Source organism: Schistocerca serialis, chromosome 4 (genome assembly GCF_023864345.2).
Source record: "Schistocerca serialis cubense isolate TAMUIC-IGC-003099 chromosome 4, iqSchSeri2.2, whole genome shotgun sequence".
NCBI lineage: Eukaryota > Metazoa > Arthropoda > Insecta > Orthoptera > Acrididae > Schistocerca > Schistocerca serialis.
Window position 1 is genome coordinate 783,382,859 of NC_064641.1, and position 23,934 is coordinate 783,406,792.

A 23,934-nucleotide genomic window follows, 5' to 3' on the forward strand; every position below is an offset into this window, starting at 1 on the left:
GTCAGAACACTACTGCTGTATAAAGCACCCTGTGTGTCTGGTCCTGTAAGTAAATACATATTTGATATGTACAACAAAACTGCATTGTTATTTATACCAGATCAGCAGTTTGAAAAAACTGATTATTCTGTTACTTGTTAATGACACCAGAAGAAATAGTCAAAATTCTGCAGTAGTTGTCGATATGTCGGATGGGTCAGATCATGAACTGTGCAACAATGGCACTGGTGAATCAGATGAGGAGGAGGAGGAAGTCATTCAGGAAAGAGAGCATGATAGTGATTCCAAAAGAGATGTCCTTTCTGAAGGTGAGAGTAGAGATTTGAGTGAAAGTGGAAATGTTGAGTTCTTTTTTTTGGCAGAGATAATGTCACAAAGTGGAATCAAACTGAAAACTTCAACTGGAGTAAAGTTTTAAATAATAATATAGTTAGAGTGTTTCCTGGTCCTAGAAGCAGTGCAGATTACCTCAGTAACAAAATTTCTGCTTTTCATTAAAATAATAGACAACAGTATGACAGATAATGTTGTCAATCAGACAAATTTATATGTACAAAAGAAAAGTGAATCACCACAGTATTCCCATGATAGAGATGTAAAGAAGACATCACAAGTTGAAATATTAACTTTAATGTGATGTTTGTATCTGATTGGAATAAAGAAAGACTCTACTGTACGTGAACTGTGGAACTGTTGTTGTTGTTGTGGTCTTCAGTCCTGAGACTGGTTTGATGCAGCTCTCCATGCTACTCTATCCTGTGCAAGCTTCTTCATCTCCCAGCACCTACTGCAGCCTACATCCTTCTGAATCTGCTTAGTGTATTCATCTCTTGGTCTCCCTCTACGATTTTTACCCTCCACGCTGCCCTCCAATACTAAATTGGTGATCCCTTGATGCCTCAGAACATGTCCTACCAACCGATCCCTTCTTCTGGTCAAGTTGTGTCACAAACTTTTATTCTCCCCAATCCTATTCAGTACTTCCTCATTAGTTATGTGATCTACCCATCTAATCTTCAGCATTCTTCTGTAGCACCACATTTCGAAAGCTTCTATTCTCTTCTTGTACAAACTATTTATCGTCCATGTTTCACTTCCATACATGGCTACACTCCATACAAATACTTTCAGAAATGACTTCCTGTCACTTAAATCTATACTCGATGTTAACAAATTTCTCTTCTTCAGAAACACTTTCCTTGCCATTGCCAGTCTACATTTTATATCCTCTCTACTTCGACCATCATCAGTTATTTTGCTCCCCAAATAGCAAAACTCCTTTACTACTTTAAGTGTCTCATTTCCTAATCTAATTCCCTCAGCATCACCCGACTTAATTCGACTACATTCCATTATCCTCCTTTTGCTTTGTTGATGTTCATCTTATATCCTCCTTTCAAGACGCTATCCATTCCATTCAACTGCTCTTCCAAGTCCTTTGCTGTCTCTGACAGAATTACGATGTCATCGGCGAACCTCAAAGTTTTTATTTCTTCTCCATGGATTTTAATACCTACTCCAAATTTTTCTTTTGTTTCCTTTACTGCTTGCTCAATATACAGATTGAATAACATCGGGGATAGGCTACAACCCTGTCTTACTCCATTCCCAACAACTGCTTCCCTTTCATGTCCCTCGACTCTTATAACTGCCATCTGGTTTCTGTACAAATTGTAAATAGCCTTTTGCTCCCTGTATTTTACCCCTGCCACCTTTAGAATTTGAAAGAGAGAATTCCAGTCAACATTGTCAAAAGCTTTCTCTAAGTCTACAAATGCTAGAAACGTAGGTTTGCCTTTCCTTAATCTTTCTTCTAAGATAAGTTGTAAGGTCAGTATTGGCTCACATGTTCCAGTATTTCTACAGAATCCAAACTGATCTTCCCCAAGGTCGGCTTCTACTAGTTTTTCCATTCGTCTGTAAAGAATTCGTGTTAGTATTTTGCAGCTGTGGCTTATTAAACTGATTGTTCAGTAATTTTCACATCTGTCAACATCTGCTTTCTTTGGGATTGGAATTATTATATTCTTCTTGAAGTCTGAGGGTATTTTGCCTGTTTCATACATCTTGCTCACCAGATGGTAGAGTTTTGTCAGTAGTTCCAATGGAATGTTGTCTACTCCGGGTGCCTTGTTTCGACTCAGGTCTTTCAGTGCTCTGTCAAACTCTTCACGCAATATCGTATCTCCCATTTCATCTTCATCTACATCCTCTTCCATTTCCATAATATTGTCCTCAAGTACATCGCCCTTGTATAGACCCTCTATATACTCCTTCCACCTTTCTGCTTTCCCTTCTTTGCTTAGAACTGGGTTTCCATCTGAGCTTTTGATGTTCATACAAGTGGTTCTCTTATCTCCAAAGGTCTCTTTAATTTTCCAGTAGGCAGTATCTATCTTACCCCTAGTGAGATAAGCCTCTACATCCTTACATTTGTCCTCTAGCCATGCCTGCTTAGCCATTTTGCACTTCCTGTCGATCTCATTTTTGAGACATTTGTATTCCTTTTTGCCTGCTTCATTTACTGTATTTTTATTTTTTCTCCTTTCATCAATTAAATTCAATATTTCTTCTGTTACCCAAGGATTTCTACTAGCCCTCGTCTTTTTACCTACTTGATCCTCTGCTGCCTTCACTACTTCATCCCTCAAAGCTACCCATTCTTCTTCTACTGTATTTCTTTCCCCCATTCCTGTCAATTGTTCCCTTATGCTCTCCCTGAAACTCTGTACAACCTCTGGTTTAGTCAGTTTATCCAGTTCCCATCTACTTAAATTCCCACCTTTTTGCAGTTTCTTCAGCTTTAATCTACAGTTCATAACTAATAGATTGTGGTCAGAGTCCACATCTGCCCCTGGAAATGTCTTACAATTTAAAACCTGGTTCCTAAATCTCTGTCTTACCATTATATAATCTATCTGATACCTTTTAGTATCTCCAGGGTTTTTCCATGTATACAACCTTCTTTCATGATTCTTAAACCAAGTGTTAGCTATGATTAAGTTGTGCTCTGTGCAAAATTCTACCAGGCGGCTTCCTCTTTCATCTCTTAGCCCCAATCCATATTCACCTACTCCGTTTCCTTCTCTCCCTTTTCCTACTACCGAATTCCAGTCACCCATGACTATTAAATTTTCGTCACCCTTCATTATCTGAATAATTTCTTTTATTTCATCATACATTTCTTCAATTTCTTCGTCATCTGCAGAGCTAGTTGGCATATAAACTTGTACTACTGTAGTAGGTGTGGGCTTCGTATCTATCTTGGCCACAATAATGCATTCACTATGCTGTTTATAGTAGCTTACCCGCATTTCTATTTTCCTATTCATTATTAAACCTACTCCTGCATTACCCCTATTTGATTTTGTGTTTATAACCTTGTAGTCACCTGACCAGAAGTCGTGTTCCTCCTGCCACCGAACTTCACTAATTCCCACTATATCTAACTTTAACCTATCCATTTCCCTTTTTAAATTTTCTAACCTACCTGCCCGATTAAGTGATCTGACATTCCACGCTCCGATCCGTAGAATGCCAGTTTTCTTTCTCCTGATAACAACATCCTCTTGTGTAGTCCCCGCCCGGAGATCCGAATGGGGGACTATTTTACCTCCGGAATATTTTACTCAAGAGGACGCCATCATCATTTAATCATACAGTAAAGCTGCATGCTCTCGGGAAAAATTACGGCCGTAGTTTCCCCTTGCTTTCAGCCGTTCACAGTAACAGTGCAGCAAGGCCATTTTGGTTATTGTTACAAGGCCAGATCAGTCAATCATCCAGACTGTTGCCCTTGCAACTACTGAAAAGGCTGCTGCCCCTCTTCAGGAACCACACGTTTGTCTGGCCTCTCAACAGATACCCCTCCGTTGTGGTTGCACCTACGGTATGGCTATCTGTATCGCTGAGGCACGCAAGCCTCCCCACCAACGGCAAGGTCCATGGTTCATGGGGGAGGACTGTGGAACTAAGGATCAGGAATGCAAGTTCTAAGAGCATGTATAAGTTGCAATAGATTTTTGTTTTTACTCCCATGTATATAATTTGACGATCAGGACACAAAAGGTGAAAGAAGAAAAATAGACAAACTAGCTTCCATTCATCCTTCCTTGCAGCCATTTGTTCTCAATTGCATGTATTCTTACAAAGTGGGAACCGATGTGACTATTAATGAGAAATTGAAGGCTTTCTGAGAGTGCTACAGTTTCATTAAGGACATTCCCAGTAGGCCTGCAGAATATGGAAACAAGATCTTTGCCGTGTGTGATTCAAAAACATTTTGTACAAGCAACTTGAAAGTATGCTCTGGAATACAAGAGGATGGCCCATGTCAGACCTCAAGCAAGCAAAGCAATATGCTGCCACACCTGATTCCTGACATTGAAGATAGCAATAGGAACATCACATTTGACAATTGGTATGCCATTTACTCTTTTGAGCCATCTCTTCTAAAAAGGCAGCTCACTTGTATTGGTGCACTGAAGGCAGACAAAATAGAAATTACCTGTTGAATTTCAGGCAAGTAAAAATTGAAAAGTTGGGCCTTCATGTTTTGGATTTCAAAACGATGTCACTCTGACATCATACATACCAAAGAAAAGCAAATCCGTGATATTTTTATCCATAATGCGTGAACTACCAAAACTTGATAACATGAACAAGCCTGAAAAAATAATGGATTACAACATGACAAAAGGGGGTTCTGACACAGTGGATGCATACAATGTCTTTCGTGTAAAAAGACAATGGCTAATGAGAGTCTTTTACTCTTTAAATGAATGAATCAGGAATAAAAGCACAGATTTTGTATTCCTACAAAAAAAATGCAGGAATTATTTCCCCCCTGTGGCCAATGGTGCTACACATGTGCACTGACATTCTCACGCTCTCAGTAAATTGTGTTGGGCACCACCCGTAGTTAATTTAGTGCTCACAACTGTCTGAATTATTTATCAATTACATTCTCTATTAATGAGCAGACTTAAACACCCGACAGCAGCTGTTCTGCAAGTTATTCATTAATTGAAGCCACAGGGAAGCAACTGGCTTGTCAGTAGAGTGGAGCACATTCTGAATACTGCTTTTTGTTGTTTAATACAATTAAACAGTATTGCACAGGGTCAAACACATGATCCATTCTGTGCCTGGATATCATAGCCTCCAGCCTGGTAACACATTGTTCTCTAGCCCAGAGAGATGTAAAAGTTTTTCATAGTCACATGCCTGGAAACCTTATAAAATGTATAAGGTGGTTAGCAATAACTTTGTTCACTCCTGAGCTTGTGATTTGATGTGTAAATTTGTTACAAAAATTTACTCTCCAATTGGACCTCATCATGTTAAACACTCAATTCCAACTGTCTTGCCACTGCCCAGTCACATTGCTGTTTCCCTAGCAGTCTCATTCATGCAGAAGCCATGGTTTGTTATTAAATAGTCACACATCTCTGTTTTACTAAAAAATTCCAGAAAAACCTTCTGTTAATTGTGTGTGACTAGGGGATAGTCTACTTTAAAATAAAATGGTCAGCAACATTACTATAATTAGCCCTTTCACCACAGGTGGCTTCTGCAGAAGTCCACTATAATGGGGCCCTGCAGACAGTGGACTGCTGTACAAGTTAGATGGGAAACAGATGGACAGCTGTCGCAGTACAGTCTACTTGGCATGTTTACTGTTTCGCTATGCTAAACTATTGTTGAAGCAATGTTCTTGGTGCTATGTAATGGGCTTCCTGTATATTTTTGTACCACAATGTATTGCCACTAGAAATTATGGGCATTCACTTAGCATTACGATACATACAAAGGATTCTGGGCATTCAGATAGCAGTGTGCTGTGAGTGGTGTACATTTGCTGTCAATGTGTAAAATCTGTTTTGCCTTCTTTCTTGGCCATAGATGTATTATTTTTGTGTAGAATTATTTTATGAAAAGTGTTCTACTCTGCCAAAGAAGTTCTGAGGCTGCTATCAAACAGTAATTTCAAGGTCATCAGCGAAAAGTAATCTGAGAATGATTCATTACCATGAACAAGTGCTTTGCCACAACAATTAATTGGGCAGTGTATGGCCGAGATGGTCAAGAACCACACAATAATCAATTGCGCAGTGTATGGCCGAGGTGTTCAAGAACCATCCCTTCGGGGATCCTGAATGGCCAGCCAAACCTCCAATTGTTAATGGGTTAGTGACTGCATTCAAGTTCTTTATCTACCAGAAAAGTACTGGACATTTTTTTCTTTTTTTCTGTAAGCATATCACAAGAAATTATTCAGGTAGTGAAGGCAGACGAAAATTTAATAGTCATGGGTGACTGGAATTTGAGAGTAGGAAAAGGGAGAGAAGGAAACATAGTAGGTGAATATGGATTGGGGGTAAGAAATGAAAGAGGAATCCGTCTGGTAGAATGTTGCACAGAGCATAACTTAATCATAGCTACCACTTGGTTCAAGAATCATAAAAGAAGGTTGTATACATGGAAGAATCTTGGAGATACTAAAAGGTATCAGATAGATTATATAATGGTAAACCAGAGATTTAGGAACCAGGTTTTAAATTCTAAAACATTTCCAGGTGCAGCTGTGGACTCTGACCACAATCTATTGGTTATGAACTGTACATTAAATCTGAAGAAACTGCAAAAAGGTGGGAATTTAAGCAGATGGGACCTGGATACACTGACTAAACCAGAGGTTGTACAGAGTTTCAGGGGAGAGCATAAGGGAACAATTGACAGGAATGCGGGAAAGAAAGTACAGTAGAAGAAGAATGGGTGGCTCTGAGGGATGAAGTGGTGAAGGCAGCAGAGGATCAAGTAATAGAAGAAGTATTGAATTTAATTGATGAAAGGAGAAAAAATAAAAATGCAGTAAATGAAGCAGGCAAAAAGGATTACAAACGTCTCAAAAATGAGATCGACAGGAAGTGCAAAATGCCTAAGCAGGGATGGCTAAAGGACAAATGTAAGTATGTAGAGGCTTATCTCACTAGGGGTAAGATAGATACTGCCTACAGGAAAATTAAAGAGACCTTCGTGAGAAGAGAACCACTTGTATGAATATCAAGACCTCAGATGGAAACCCAGTTCTAAGCAAAGAAGGGAAAGCAGAAAGGTGGAAGGAGTACATAGAGGGTCTATACAAGGGCGATGTACTTGAGGACAATATTATGGAAATGGAAGAGGATGTAGATGAAGATGAAATAGGAGATACGATACTGCGTGAAGAGTTTGACAGAGCACTGAAAGACCTGAGTGAAAACAAGGTCCCGGGAGTAGACAACATTCCATTAGAACTACTGACGTCCTTGGGAGAGCCAGTCCTGACAAAACTCTACCATCTGGTGAGCAATATGTATGAGACAGGTGAAATACCCTCAGACTTCAGGAAGAATATAATAATTCCAATCCCAAAGAAAGCGGGTGTTGACAGATGTGAAAATTACCGAACTATCAGTTTAATAAGTCACAGCTGCAAAATACTAACACGAATTCTTTACAGACGAATGGAAAAACTGGTAGAGCCGACCTCAGGGAAGATCAGTTTGGATTCCGTATATTGGAACACGTGAGGCAATACTGACCTTACGACTTATCTTAGAAGAAAGATTTAAGGAAAGGCAAACCTACATTTCTAGCATTTGCAGACTTAGAGAAAGCTTTTGACAATGTTGACTGGAATACTCTCTTTCAAATTCTAAAGGTGGAAGGTGTAAAATACAGGGAGAGAAAGGCTATTTACAATTTGTACAGAAACCAGATAGCAGTTATAAGAGTCGAGGGGCATGAAAGGGAAACAGTGGTTGGGAAGGGAGTGAGACAGGATTGTAGCCTCTCCCCGATGTTATTCGATCTGTATATTGAGCAAGCAGTGAAGGAAACAAAAGAAAAATTCAGAGTAGTTATTAAAATCCATGGAGAAGAAACAAAAACTTTGAGGTTCGCCGATGACATTGTAATTCTGTCAGAGGTGGCAAAGGACATGGAAGAGCAGTTGAACGGAATGGACAGTGTCTTGAAAGGAGGATGTAAGATGAACACCAACAAAAGCAAAAGGAGGATAATGGAATGTAGTCGAATTAAGTCGGGTGATGCTGAGGGAATTAGATTAGGAAATGAGACACTTACAAGTAGTAAAGGAGTTTTGCTATTTGGTGAGCTAAATAACTGATGATGGTCGAAGTAGAGAGGATATAAAATGTAGACTGGCAATGGAAAGGAAAGCGTTTCTGAAGAAGAGAAATTTGTTAACATCGAATATAGATTTAAGAGTCAGGAAGTCGTTTCTGAAAGTATTTGTCTGGAGTATAGCCATGTATGGAAGTGAAACATGGATGATAAATAGTTTGGACAAGAAGAGAATAGAAGCTTTTGAAATGCTGAAGATTAGATGGGTAGATCACATAACTAATGAGGAGGTACTGAATAGAATTGGGGAGAAGAGGAGTTTGTGGCACAACTTGACAAGAAGAAGGGACCGGTTGGTAGGACATGTTCCGAGGCATCAAGGAATCACAAATTTAACATTGGAGGGTAGCGTGGAGGATAAAAATCGTAGAGGGACACCAAGAGATGAATACCTAAGCAGATTCAGAAGGATTTAGGATGCAGTAAGTACTGGGAGATGAAGAAGCTTGCACAGGATAGGGTAGTATGGAGAGTTGCATCAAACCAGTCTCAGGACTGAAGACCACAACAACAACAACATATCACAAGTATCGAGAGTGTGCAGCAAACATGTAACCATTGCCTTGGGTGCAAAATTGGCAGTTTGGTAGAATGACAGATCTGGAAATTAGATGCAAAATTGGCAGTTTAGTAGGATGCCAAATCCAGAAATTGTAAACTAGCTGTATAATTGGTAAATTGATAGGATGCCGAATCTGGAAATTAGTTGTAAAATTGGCAGTTTGGTAGGACACCAAGTCTGGAAATTGGTAAACTAGATGTATAATCAGTAAATTGGTAGGATACCAAATCCAGAAATTGATAAATGTGACAATTTGGTGGAATGTCAAATTGGAAATTTGTAAAATTGACTGTAAAATAGACAATTAAGTAGGATGCCAAATCAGAAACTACTAAAATTGGTAGGATAAACCAAAATTCAGAGGTAGCAGCCAAAAAATAATTGGAGGGTGGGTAGATTTGTCCATTCTTACAGATGTGCATTTATGTTAAAATATTGTAGTGCTGTGCATTAATGAGTACTAAATCACTAGCATCCATATCTACTATAGTGAGAGGCAGAGCTGAAAAAATGGTGAAGTGAGATACTTCCACACTGCAGTTTGTGTGATGACATACCATGTTTTACTAAAAATTGTGGCAAGTATTAAATAATGATACTTTGACATTATGGCATCTCCATTAATTCTACAAAAATGGCTGCTGAAACTGAAAATGGTAATCAATATTACCATAATAAACTGATTTTATATCTAGCAGCAAAGTATTTGACACACAATCCACAAATGCTGAGACTGTATAATGCATTTACATTAAATATTTGGGTGATTTGAATATGCATTAGCTATTGCATATCTCAGAGTGTTCGTTTGACACAAGTATCAGTTAGGCAGCTCAGATCCTTGCTGTCCCTACACACATGCATTTCTACTGAACTGGTGATTGCTAAAAGTATTGATTAGCTAGTTTTGCAATCCCCAGCTTGTCAGGATGAACATTCTGTCTACTTCTATGAGTAAAACAACACCTAAGCCACTAAACAAATTGTGTTATATTACTTCAGCAGAAAAAAAACATATTTTTCCCCACAATACTACCAAGCAATGTTATTTTGTAGGTCTTAATAGTAGTATACACAAAGTATAGTATTTTTTACCTGCTGCAATTTTGATGCTAGTCAGTTGTCAGGATGAGCATTACTGCAAAGGGCATTTGATTCTAAAGCATTATGTCAGGGTGAAAAACACTAAATAAATTACTTTTTCTCTCTTAACAACATGTGAGCAGGGTGGGTTCTTCCTTGGCTCGGGTATGAGGTAGAATGAAACAGCATTTTTACATAAGATAACTTTTATTGAAAGATTTCTACAATGGTTTCCTTACTGGATTTTTCTGGCTGGGAGAGTGGCAGCTGTGTCTTTTGCGAAGCCTTCTGCTGTGTGAGCGGCGTGTATCTCATGTCACTGTTTCGCCTAGTTGACTGGAGACGCGTATCGTGAGGTGGCCCGTTTAATTATTGAGAATGAATTCATGAATCAGATGGTGATACCTTGGATGTGGCATCCCAGTGTTTCTCTTCTCTATGCGGCCACATGTGTCAGTGTTGTGTGTCGGCCAGAGGAGCAAGCGTCAGCCATTGCCACTGCTGCTCTGCCTGATGTTTGCCAGTGTGTAACTCTTCTAAACTAAATTAAGTTTTTCATTTATTTTCTAATTTCTACTTCACTTCACATTGATTTCACTAATTTATTTACCTATCTTAAGTACCACTCAACACTGCCTATAGTTTTAATTCCTTAACAAAGAAATTGCGACACTGTTGTATAAGAGGTACTATCACATCTTGCAGCATGTGGTTTATCTAGTTTTGTGTGCTAAGCTTCAATTTGTGTCTACCATATTTACTCAACACATACAAAGAAAAAGATATTGTACTACAGCAGCACATGTGCACCAAAAGTGACATTAGCATGTCCACTCATCATGTGCTCTAGAAAGAAAGCCAAACTTTTTCTATCCACCAAACAGTCAATGCATTGTCTTTAAGCACTACAAAGCATAACTACTGCCTGTCTTTTACATCACTGCATAGTTAAGTGGTACCTAAGGTAAAAAGATGTCCATGTTATGATCACTTTGCCCACCAAAACTGCCAGCTAGGCTACCCATTCTAAATGGTCTTCCAGAAGGCTAAGGAAAATGTCATTTTATAATTCTTTTTTTTCCATATGTTATATGAGTGTAGAATGCACATGTGTGGCTTAGTTACTTTTAGTGTGATCTACAAAAAAAAAGAAAGTCAGAATGTTGTGCTGGCTATGAATGGTATAAAGTGGCAGCATGGTAAATTAATATTGTCCTGTGGTTTCAGAATACTGGAGTAATGCACGTCCTGCATCCATATATGTGTCAGCACCACATCTCAGCACATACCTATAAATTAATGTAGAGACTCTGTATGGCACCAGGGCATCATACAGATGGTCATATGTATAATGAAAGCATTCCTTGTGATACTGCATTCCTCCTGCCTGTCTCAACTCAATAGCTATGTAACAAACAGAGATGTCACTAGCCTTGATTATGCATGTCAGATACCATGTGTGGCTGGGCTGGAACATGTCCTGATGTTGTGTGCTCTCATTACAATTTACCAACATGCACATTGTATAAACTATAAGTATGAGGACATTTATATCAGAACTAAATTTATTTCTTAAATCAGAAAGCCTTCGATTGGTGCCTTTTGAAACATAGTGCACTCCAATATCACTTGAGGTCATTGCACAGGTGCTGTTCATGGTTACACAACCTGCCGGTTTGGCTAGCACGAAGTTCCCATGGTACCCTACACATGGTTAGTATTCAATAAACAGCATATGTTTTTCAAACCATATGTCTCTGTAAACAGCAAACTGACAGTGGTCGCTCACTCAAATCAAAAGCTGTGGCATCACGGTTCTGCACACAGAGACATCGCATGCACACTGTCAATTCAACTGTGTGATGCGAAGTATAGAATAGTAGTTTGTTGTGATGACACTGCACCCCTCTAACATCACAGTCCACATAAAACATGAAGAATCTGTGACATGTATGCAGAATTAGCTAATGTTTCAGTTTGATAGTTGTTCGAACATATGTACATGTAAACACTGGACTGGTTTACTATGTTTGCTTATGCCCCACATCTATTAGTCCTACCAGATAAATGTCCCAGGCTGACAAATAAATCTCATATCTTATGTAAAGCTTATTCTTAACACTAGTAAAGAAAACCATGGGGAAGGTGGTGCTTTTGTCAGCCTTAGTAACCAAAAATTATAAACATGTTTCCCAGTATCATCATCTTAACCTGGTCTTGACTCTAAAGCAAATATCCAAACCCAGTAACATAGCTGGTGAATAGATTTCCATGTAGAAGAACTTAAAGGTCTACATAGAATTTCCACAACAAATCGTGAGTCATCAATTCACTCCAGCCATTAACAAGTGTTGCTTTAGAAACTGACAGTCCTATGCAGCATGTACATCTCATAATGAATTTGAAATGTAATTTGCTTGTAGAAAATAGACAATCATCCAGCAGAACAACATAAAATTTCATTAAGAGATTTTCAACAGCACAGCTGTCTTTATCAATGTTTTGGTAGTTTGTGTAATCAATTACTGCTATAAATTAATTACAACTATAGGCATGCAGAGCACAGTTTTGTAACAATTATCAGCCCTGGTTACCCAGAACGTATGTACTTCCACACAAGTCAACCCTGAACTAGTATATATTTAATTCTCTTGAAAGTGTTGCTTCAGATCCTATATCAGTCTGTCATAGAATTTATGTATGTGTGTGACAAACACAAAAAGCAAAATAATCAGAATGGTTAACTCTTTTTTACTGAAGACAGTTATTTGAACTGGTAGGAAAATCCTCTTGGTGTAGACTAAGATGGTAACACTTATGGTCAGATATTCTTCCAGTCTTCTCTTTTAAATTTGGTTGTTCTTGCCATCTAATTTCACTGTTTTGTTTGTGTGTATGTGTGCTGTGAAGTGAATAGCCCCACAGAGCAACTTTTCATTTTATGGAACATTCCACATTAGACTGCATTTAAATTTTTTACTCCAAATACACATTACTTGCAGGTCATATGTATTGGGAGAGAATATCACAGCATTCAGCATCCAAATACAGAGTATCTTAGAAATCACACTACACTAAAACATGTCAAGGTATGAGGATACAGCACATGCCACTCAGTTATTTTCTGCCTTATATTCCAATGCATGTAAGTAGCAGTTTAACAGATGAATGGATGCCCACCAGCTTATACCAAAACAGAATCTTATGGCTGGGAATAGAACCCTATATAATGGCCAACAAGCAGTATTTACAATGTGCTCGACTGTACTCTGTGCCAGTCACTTCCATGCCATATCAATTAAAAAATAACTTACAGAACAGCTGCTGTGTGGTGTTTAGCAGTTTTATACAGTTTGTTTACAGGGTAATAGCCTCTAAGCATCATTAATGTGTTATATATATAATATGAGAAATAAAATGAGAAATGAAGGACATCATAGTTAAGAAATGAAAAAATGGAGTATATGGTCAAGACAACTGCCATAAAGGAAGAATATAAACTACAACTGAAAAAACGAGAAGCTAAAGTTTACACATTGCTTTACACACAGGATAAGGAGAAATCTAGCTACAACTGGGCAATATAAGATATTAGTATTCAATGTAAATAGCAGCCATACATTGGAGTAGTGTTGAAAATATAGGAATGGGACAGCTCAAGAGATAAAAAAAATCTGTTCACTTCTGCATCTGCTTAGAAAGGGTGGTTACATAGTATCTAAATGTGGCAGGCTGGATAATGTATGCCTAGTGTTTAATACCAATTCTTTGTGGAGTTTAATACCAATTCTTTGTTGTTTTTTTTTTTTTTTTTTTTTTTTGCAAAAATTGCCAACTTAGAGTTCTACGTGGCTATGCAATGTTGGAAGCAAAATTTCCCATGGCAGCCTGCTGCCACATTCCAATGCAGGCCTCTCTGTATACCATAAAATCCCAATCATTCAATATGTAAATTGCTATAAACATCTCATCTGGAAAATGTACTCTTTTCGTACCCTCCATGCTCTGTGCTGCCAGACTGGAGTGTATGTGATGTGTTTAGTACAGATGCCGATGGTGTACCATGCCCAGGTCCACTTCCATGCCACAATGCATATCTGTGGGAACAAAAATGTGATCACTCAATAAATGTGAATGCTGTGGTGTGATTCAGGTTCCTAGCTACATCTGTACCATGAAATACCATCACACATTAATACTTTTTGCATGACTCAGCCTGTCAGAAAATGTCAATCTCAACATGGAAGCAGTCAGCCATCTGTGTAAATGTGTTACACAGTCTCAATATTTGTGGAGAGCTTATAGAAAATGTCCAGTACTTTGCTACTAGACACAAAAGCCGTTAATTATGGTAATATTGGTTACCATTTTTAGGTCCAGTCACACACAATTTCCATAGATGCCTGACATCTTTGTAAAATTCACAGACTCACTATAATGTCAGAATATCATACATTAATATTTGCCACCATTTTCGTGAAATATGCTACAAAGTCACACTCACTGCAGTGTTTAAGTAGGTATTTTTTTCAGCTTTGTTTCTCACTACAACACATATGGAGGCTAGCAGTTCAGCAATCATTAATGCACAGCACTCAGATATCTTAATGTAAATGCACATATGCAGGAATGGGTGTATTGACATATCTGCCAACTCTCTCTTGGCTGTTACATCTGCATTTTGGTGTATCCTGTCAATTTTTCCAATTTCCAAATTGGCTTCCTATCAGTTTACCAATTATAAAGCCAGTTTACCAATTTATGGATTTGACATCCTATCAAACTGCCAATTTTACAACTGAGGTGATGGACAAAGAAAAAAATTCTGGGGACATGTTTGTTGTAGAATCTCAATATTTGTGATGTCCTTGCAGAAAAAAAATGCCCAGTACTTTGCTCCTAGATACAAAACTTGAATGCAGTCATTAATTATATTAATACTGCTGACCATTCTTTAAAAGGAGAATAGCATGAGGTCAGAAATACAATTAACACAAGATTTTTATTAAAATGGAGATTTTTGACTATCTAATAACAAATCATGGCTTTTGCATGGAAGGAGACTGCCAGAGAATTAGCCATGTCATTGTGGTCAATGATAAGACAGTTGCAACCAACTGTATAACAAGGTTGAAGTCCAATTGCAGAGTAAAGACATAAAAGAAATTTATATGTCAAATCACAAGCTCAGGAGGGAATAAAGTTATTGGTAACTGCCTGTAATGAGAGAAAACTATAGGAGAACATAGAGCAAAGTCAGAGTCCAGCACTGCAACGAGGCTGCAGCAAGACAGTAGACACTGGTCATTGAACTGAGCAATCAGCTCCTATGTTGTTGGACCACAAGTGCTGAAATCAGGTCACAAGCCACAGACATTGACCCCAACTGCTGGCTGTTGTCCCTGCTTGATCAACACCCCTCAGCAACAGCAAGACTTCCATGACACCATCCCAGGTGTCATGCCCTGAGCCAGTCTTTGAGAAGCTGCTCTGGCTCGAGTGACTCCTGCACCATCGACGATTATGCCAGACTGGTTCACCGCGGCTCACAAATGCAGCCCTTCCACAAATTCAGTGCCAGGAACAAGCTCTTAAACACTTGCCCAGTCAAGTATGTCACATTCGAGCACAGCGGGGCCACACATGACACCTACTGTGTGTCAGCCAGGAACCCTCGCTGTGAACTCTGTCACCACCAGTCCATGGAGGAGGGTCTTTGCCTGTCTGCCCTGCTCCTCACTGTCAGCCCAGACTTTGACTCTGGGTCCCGCTATCACCATGCTACTGGAGCGACATAATGTTCCACATTAGAGAAGACCTGGTGGCAGCCTGTGACTGCAGCAGAGCAGACATTGCATTGAACTGTATGAGTTGTTGCACCTTTACCAGGACCTGCCTCTACTGCTGTCCATATCCCCCATCTTCGACTGAGAACCCAGCCTGCACCCAGACAGCATACCTCTATCGCCATTGCACGCTTATAGATTTCATAAAGTGTCCAGGCACACATCTATGGGGAAATTTTACATCTTTCTTAGGTAAATCCATGATATAACCAGTCTGGAGGCTACAAGTACAGTATATCTACAGAATGGATCATGTGTTTCGCCCTGTGCAAGACTAAGTGTTTTAAACACCAGCAAGCAGTATTTACAAAGTGCTTCACTCTACTCCATGCCAAATGCTTCCATGTTGTGCCAGTTAACAAGTAACTTACAGAACAGCTGTCATGTGGCATTAAACTCTGCTTCTCACTACAGTATCCGATGGAGAATTATATATTTGTGGCTGTTGTTACTGTATTTTCCTGTAGAGATACAATAACATTCAATGAGGCTCCTAGCAATGTAGCCAGTAACACTTAGCATTTAAACTTGTACATAAAATATGTGCAAGTTACTCTCGTGACATGACTATCATAGGCTTCACAAGCTATTCTCTACAATACAGCTGGCCCATGATTGTTGTTTTTATTAAGCACCACAATTCATGGTAAATTCCTTAAACAGAACCAGATGCAAATTAATTACAGGGGAGGGGAGGAGGGGGGGAGGGGAGCATGGGGTGCGAGTGACTGGGTGGGGGTGGCCTTAACACAATAGTGACATGATGGTGTCATGGTCTTGGTGTAATTTTTTGGATGCAATGATGTCAGAACTCTAGGAACGGTGATGTTAACATCTGTGAATTTCTGCTCTAATACGGCAATGACCCTCTACTGTTAATGTTATCGGAATTGCTAATGGACCATAATTCATTAATCAATAGGTACATAAAATAATGCAGCATCATGGGGTAATACATCAAACATCAGTAGCTCAGAGTCCACATTAGAATGGTGCATGTGAACCTAGGAATAGAACTTTGGTGAAGACTGCAAGGACATGCTTCTCATAAATAGGCTGCCAGAACGATTATGAGTTGTAGCCATAAACATGGCAACTTATATTCTGTACAGAACAGGCACAAGCAGTGTTGAGAGAAAATCATCTCACAGATTATGGACTGGATTGAACTGTGATGAGACCAAACTCAGGATATTTGAAGAGATGTTTTACACAACATCCCGTAGGAGAGGTGGCAGAAATAGGATTACAGAACTGAAAAAGGTTTTCTGTTTGGATGTGATACAGAGGCGAAAGGATGCCATGTTTGGTTTCCTCATACAGATCAAGCTAGAACATATTGTGATGTTGTATACATGGTCAAATTATGCAAGGATTGACAAGCTGAGAAAATTGTCAAGAAAGAAGGTGAACCATTCCTAATGTCTGAAACTGCTGAGAGTGAACAGCCTATACAAGAAGAAAGCCTCAATCAGGCAGAAGAAGAGGAAATTAAATCACCTGAAGAGAAGTATCTAAGGACTCAAACAAGCATCTACACTGTCGAACAAAAGTTTACCAGCCTCATAGGTACAGTTCCAAATCCCTGCATTTTTGTAAATGACAAGGGTGAACTCTTCCAACAGTTCCCTAGCTATTCCCATGGATGATGGGATGGTTGTATTGGAGTCTAGAGAAGTCATAAACTGTTTTGAACCATTTGGAGCAGGAATTTGATGTAACTATGAGCACTGCTACTGCTAGCAATTATCTTGGTTTGTAAATACAGCAGTTTCAAGATGGCTCTCTCTTCTTAAATCAAAAGGTGCATGTAAGGGCACTGCTGGAATGGTACAACATGGAGAATGCCAGTGCTGTGGAAATACCCGCTGATCATGGCTAAGAGTGCTCTGATTTCAGACACACTTTGAAAATTATCTGTGCTCAATATCATCAAGCTGTGAGAGCTTGCTTTATCTACCAGTGGCAGCCAGGTAACACATCACTTTTGCAGTGCACAATGCTAGTCATCGCCCTGAAAAACCAGAACAGACACACTGGAATGCAGTGAAGAGAATCTTAAAGCACCTAAGGAGAACTGTCTCTTACAGCTTATATTATCCAGGGAGTGGGAATATTTGTTTGTCTGTTTTTGTGACCCAGACAATGCAAGAGATATTTTTACTCAAAAATCAACCACTGGTTTTGTTGTTGAATTTGATGAAGCCACCAAAGCTTAGAACTCTCAGAGGCAGAAGACTTGTCAACAACAGAAGCAGAATATCTAGCTTCCCATCAAGCTGTAAAAGAAATCATGTGGATACAATTAATTTTGCAAAATATTATGAGACTAAAAGCAATAACTACCACCTTGTATGTTGACTGTCAAAGTGCCACCTGGCTGATCAATAGACCATAGCATCTTAAGTGAACAAAACACATAGATGTGAAGTATCATTTTGTATGGGAAAAGTTCAACTCGGCAGCTTCAACCTGGAACCAGTCAACTCTGCAGATCAGCAAGCAGATAATCTCACTGACCCACTCACTAGAAGCAACTTCAATAAAGTATAAGATGATTACTTTCTGTTCTCAACACCGAAAATCTTAGAGACAAAAGACAGTGAATGTGTCAAACATTTATTAATTGAAGTGGGAGAGTTGTGATAATCATTTAAAATGTTTTGATTTGTTTACTTTCCTGATATTCATAAACAGTACCATACTTTCCATTTGTATTTAGTGCACTTTCCAGCTGCTTATACTGTGTTGCCATGTGGGACTGATGCACTAAACTCAGGAGTACAGAGACCACTTTCTCCCTGTAATGTGTGTGTGTACATGATGTATCACATTTTGGCATCTGTTTAGTGATCAAAACATTGTCATTTTCCTAAAGTGAGAATCAATGTTGTTTTAGTGTGTCTCTTTTATCGCCAGTTTACTATCTTTGATCTTCTTGTCTCTCTGATCCCTCCCTCTTCATTTTTGATCCTACTAATCCTCTAAGGGATGGGTCCCTGTCAATCTTGGGTCTGACTTACCTGCTGTCAATTCCAGTCTCCCCCAACCTGACAACTTTTCCTCCCTGAAAAAAGAACTAACAATTACAAAACCTAGGTGTAGTTTTTTCTACTTTTAAATTATCTACATACTACACTTCAAATCTACCTCCTTACGGTAAGTACTGTCTAAGCATTCTGTTTCCTCATAATTAATCCTCTCTACTAATCTAATTAAGATCCTGATTGAAAATCACATAGAGACTGTGGGGCTGAATTTTATTTTAATATGTTGTCACATAGAGACTGTGAAGGTCAGTTTTATTTTAATAGATTGTCACTCTCATGTCCACGTCTGAGAACATAGTTGTCAATAAAGCATGTTTATTATGAATACCAACATAAAGGCAGAGCAGGACTGAAATAGTGAACAGAGAGTGCCACTATTTATACAAGCAACAAATATTCCTTAATATACAAACATAAGAAATTTCAAGAATCTTCCAGAAATGATAAATACTAAATGACAAATAATTGTTGATGGGTAGGTCTGAATTGGTGACCCATATCACACAAGCCAGTGATGCTAAAGCTGTCATTACACGGGGCATAAAAGCTGATGTGAACATGGACCTTTATAAGCTTTGTGGAGTCAGTTCCTTTTATTTCACATTGAGGAGCCATTGATGCACATGAAACATGAAATGATGTCATGATTCGTCAGTTTCTCCCAGTGTATTTCTTGCGCCAACAGCCCATGGGTGTACTGTCGGTCCATAGTGTCCAACAGGCACAATATTTCGGCGATCAGAGATGTCGTCATTGTCAGGTGCACTGATGAACTGAGTCCCTGAAAGACTCAGATATCCTGGTGAGTTTTGACATTGTTTCATTATTCACCAGGGTGCCTCTTCAAGAGTCAGTTGAGCTTGTTGCACAGAAATTTGACAAGAAGACGGCCGACATTTTCAGGGACGTTCTGACCTCCACATATTTTCTCTTTAATGGAAAATACTATGAACAAACAGAAGGAGCCGGAATGGGGAGCCCACTCTTGTCTGTGGTCGTGAATTACTATATGGAGTACTTTGAGGAGGAAGCTTTGGTGTCATCCTCTGTTACGTGGATGACACATTCGTGACCTGGCCCCATGGAAAGGACAAGCTCCTAGACTTCCTTACAAACCTGAACTCCATACATCTGAACATCAAATCCACTATGGAGACTGAAGCAGAAGGAAGATTAACATTCCTGGATGTCATGGTCAAAAGAAGAGTGGATGGCACCCTGGGCCACAAAGTATACAGGAAGAAAATGCACACCGACCTGTATTTGCATGCGGAAATTTTTCACATGATATCTTGCAAACCATGGATGAAGGGTATCCGACAGACGCCATATTCCTTGACTTCCGGAAAGCGTTTGACTCGGTGCCCCACTGCAGACTTCTCACTAAGGTATGAGCATATGGGATTGGTTCCCAAGTATGCAGTGGCTCGAAGACTTCTTAAGTACTACAACCCAGTACGTTGTCCTCGATGGTGAGTGTTCATCAGAGGTAAGGGTATCATCTGGAGTGCCCCAGGGAAGTGTGGTAGGTCCGCTGTTGTATTCTATCTACATAAATGATCTTTTGGATAGGGTGGATAGCAATGTGCGTCTGTTTGCTGATGATGCTGTGGTGTACGGGAAGGTGTCATCGTTGAGTGACTGTAGGAGGATACAAGATGACTTGGACAGGATTTGTGATTGGTGTAAAGAATGGCAGCTAACTCTGAATATAGATAAGTGTAAATTAATGTACATGAATAGGGAAAAGAATCCTGTAATGTTTGAATACTCCATTAGTAGTGTAGCGCTTGACACAGTCACATCGATTAAATATTTGGGCATAACATTACAGAGCAATATGAGGTGGGACAAGCATGTAATGGCAGTTGTGGGGAAGGCGGATTGTCGTCTTCAGTTCATTGGTAGAATTTTGGGAAGATGTGGTTCATCTGTAAAGGAGACCGCTTATAAAACACTAATACGACCTATTCTTGAGTACTGCTCGAGCATTTGGGATCCCTATCAGGTCGGATTGAGGGAGGACATACTAGCAATTCAGAAGCAGGCTCCTAGATTTGTTACTGGTAGGTTTGATCATCACGCGAGTGTTACGGAAATGCTTCAGGAACTGGGGTGGGAGTCTCTAGAGAAAAGGAGGCATCCTTTTCGTGAATAGCTACTGAGGAAATTTAGAGAACCAGCATTTGAGGCTGACTGCAGTACAATTTTACTGCCGCCAACTTACATTTCGCGGAAAGACCACAAAGATAACATAAGAGAGATTAGGGCTCGTACAGAGGCATATATGCAGTCATTTTTCCCTCGTTCTGTTTGGGAGTGGAAAAGGGAGAGAAGATGCTAGTTGTGGTACGAGGTACCCTCCGCCATGCACCGTATAGTGGATTGCGGAGTTTGTATGTAGATGTAGTATGAAACTTTCCTGTTATCAAAAATTACAAGTTGAGTTTTATGGTACATTCAGGGTGATCCAGCTTTAATTGTAATTCTGTGTGACCTACAGCTACAATCATTACTGGCCATTAAAACTTACACCAGCAATGACAGCAAACAATGAAATTTTACTTAGTATGCACATACAGATGTTACAGAACAGAATAGTAAGGGGTAGAAAGTAGTAAAAATAAATAAATTCATTAACATTGCCTCAGACAAATTTTAGCACAGACAGAGGCGGAAGCAGAAAGTGAACCATTATGTCGCAAGTGGGTCTGCCCAATAATGAATAAGCATTCAGCAGAAAAGAGGATGGGAAATGAAAGGAAGTGAAAGAAGCATATTTGTTAGCTCTTAAGGCATGTTGTAAGAAATTATATTTATTTCATAAGAGCACATAGCAAGGGGCTGACACAGCAGCTATAGTTGGAGTCACAAACTATGGCTGTCAAGTTTAGGCTTGTACTGCACACCTACATCATGCAATGAGCTTTCAGTAGTGTTCTGAGTGCTCTGCTCTGAATGCCGTAGCTAATGCCAGCATTAAGCATGATCATAGTGAATTGTTTAGGGAATTTCTGTTTCATTTGTTGCGAGCTGTCATCACTGATGGTGGTGGTAAGTGATAAATTCCGCATAAGCAAGCAAGAGGCATAATTTACAGGATGTATGTTTCCTTCAAGCGGGAAGTGTGCGCATGTTTGTATGGCAATAGTCACCTGGAATTGTCAACAATGCATTCCCATCAGTACCTCGACACGCACGAACTGCCATCGTCCATGGAACAGGCTATAACAGCCAGTTGTGTGAATGTATAGTCTGTCTGTAAACTCAAGAGCGAGCAGCGCTTCTGGTGGGGGAAGTGGCCTTTCCCGGAAGAACCCTGCCACTGGCCTACAGGGCCACCCAAAATCAGTTGCCCGTTACCTGTCTCGCGGTGTAGTTCGGCGTGCAGTGATATACGTCGTTTCTGTTCGTGGGATCTTAGTTGCAGTGTCAGTCAGTTGGCTTTGTGTACTCACTGATATATTTCAGTACCCGAAAGTGATGGACAATCGCCCTGCATTGCAAGAAAATGTGCAGAATACGAAGAAGAGGAGATATTTGCGGGGTAACGAGCGTTCGATCGTCTCTAACGTTACTACAGCGTGTGTTAAATAGGCGACCCACAAAGAACTGTTGGCTAATATTAGCAGTCCCAAACAAAGGACTGCAGTTAATGCACACGTCAGCCTCGCCACAATAGGGCGCATAAGGAAGGAACGCGAAAACAAGGCGCATGGTTTACTGGAATCGCCGCGAAGAAAAACTAATAATTTAGGGAGGAAACCCATCGTTATAGACAGTTTCACAAAATCAGTCATTCGACAAACGATGGAAACCAAAAAATAGCGCCCATATTACGGAAATTACTTCCCGCCATTAAACATTGGCAGAAAGATGTTTTACACAAGACATTGGGTGAAATGGGATTTAACTGGAAATACTTTTCAGACATGTTTACAAAGACAGTGCGAATGGAACTAATACAACACACGAATTTAAAGATTTCTGGTTACTTTTTAAACACTCTTCGTGTTGCAAGAATTTTTAAGTTTTAATGCAGCCCTTCAAAGAAAACTTCTGCCTTTTAGTAGAAACACAAAGTAAGAACAAGCCTTAAATTCTACAGATTGATTGCACTATATCTGGTTCGTCTTACGAATAGAGGAACATACATTCACATGAATAGGCATTCGGTTCTATGTTTGTAGTAGAATCCTGACTTCCGTTCTTATCTTAATATTACTTAGTCTATAATGTTTTGTTTCGAAGAAGCTATCGTCTTTTGTTTCCCTTATACTCTTAACGCATTTGTCCAAAAATAAACGCAGCCGGGACGTGTCTGTACACGGCATCGCCACAGATTTAAAGCGCGCGCCGCGGCGGGGACTCTACTACGTTGTGAAACAGCCTGTGGAAGCGTCCTGTGACGTAGCAGGGTAGGCAGAGTGGGGACTCGCTCGCTCGCTCTTCAGTTTACCGACAGACTATAGCAGAATAAGGAGAAAAAATTCAGCCATTACAAACTGATCTTTGCATTATAGCCTCACACTAGCTACCTTTAAATACTCCATCTCTTGTCATGAGTAAATCATTGCGATCAATGACATTCACATTAACAGCACTTGATTCTGTGATTACAATACTGTAGTGAATCTATGTTATAGATGCTCTGGCAAAATCTATGAACTAGCTGCAGATGTACTCAAGATGATGGCCTTCATTTGATTAACTACATTGGAGAAACTGTCTTCCGATGACACCACATCACAGAGTGCTGTCAATACTGGGCTTCAATGCAGAAGCCAACAACAGGGCCACTCAGGGTCCACGTTTCCGTTCAACACTCAGATGTCTTTGGGTGCTGAAACCTACCAGACATAGGGAGATCAAATGACCACACAACTATCAACATCAGGTACAATGCCGATGGGTCATCAAGGATCATCACAGAATTCCAAGTGGGGCTGAATATACTCTGAATCTGACACGAGAACCACTTTGCACTGGCCAGCTGCCGCCCCTCTTGCCAGAGGGCTGCTGCGCCACCAGGATTGTTAATATCACCTCCTTGGTGTGCAACCATTGAGCTGACTCAACGAGTGTCAGTTACAGTCCAGTACACAGCTGAATTAGCAACAGCCAAGGCTGCTGCAGAAGAAGGGCAACTTGTAAACATCGTGAATAAACATGACTCTAATAATGTTTGAAAGGAGTCTACCGG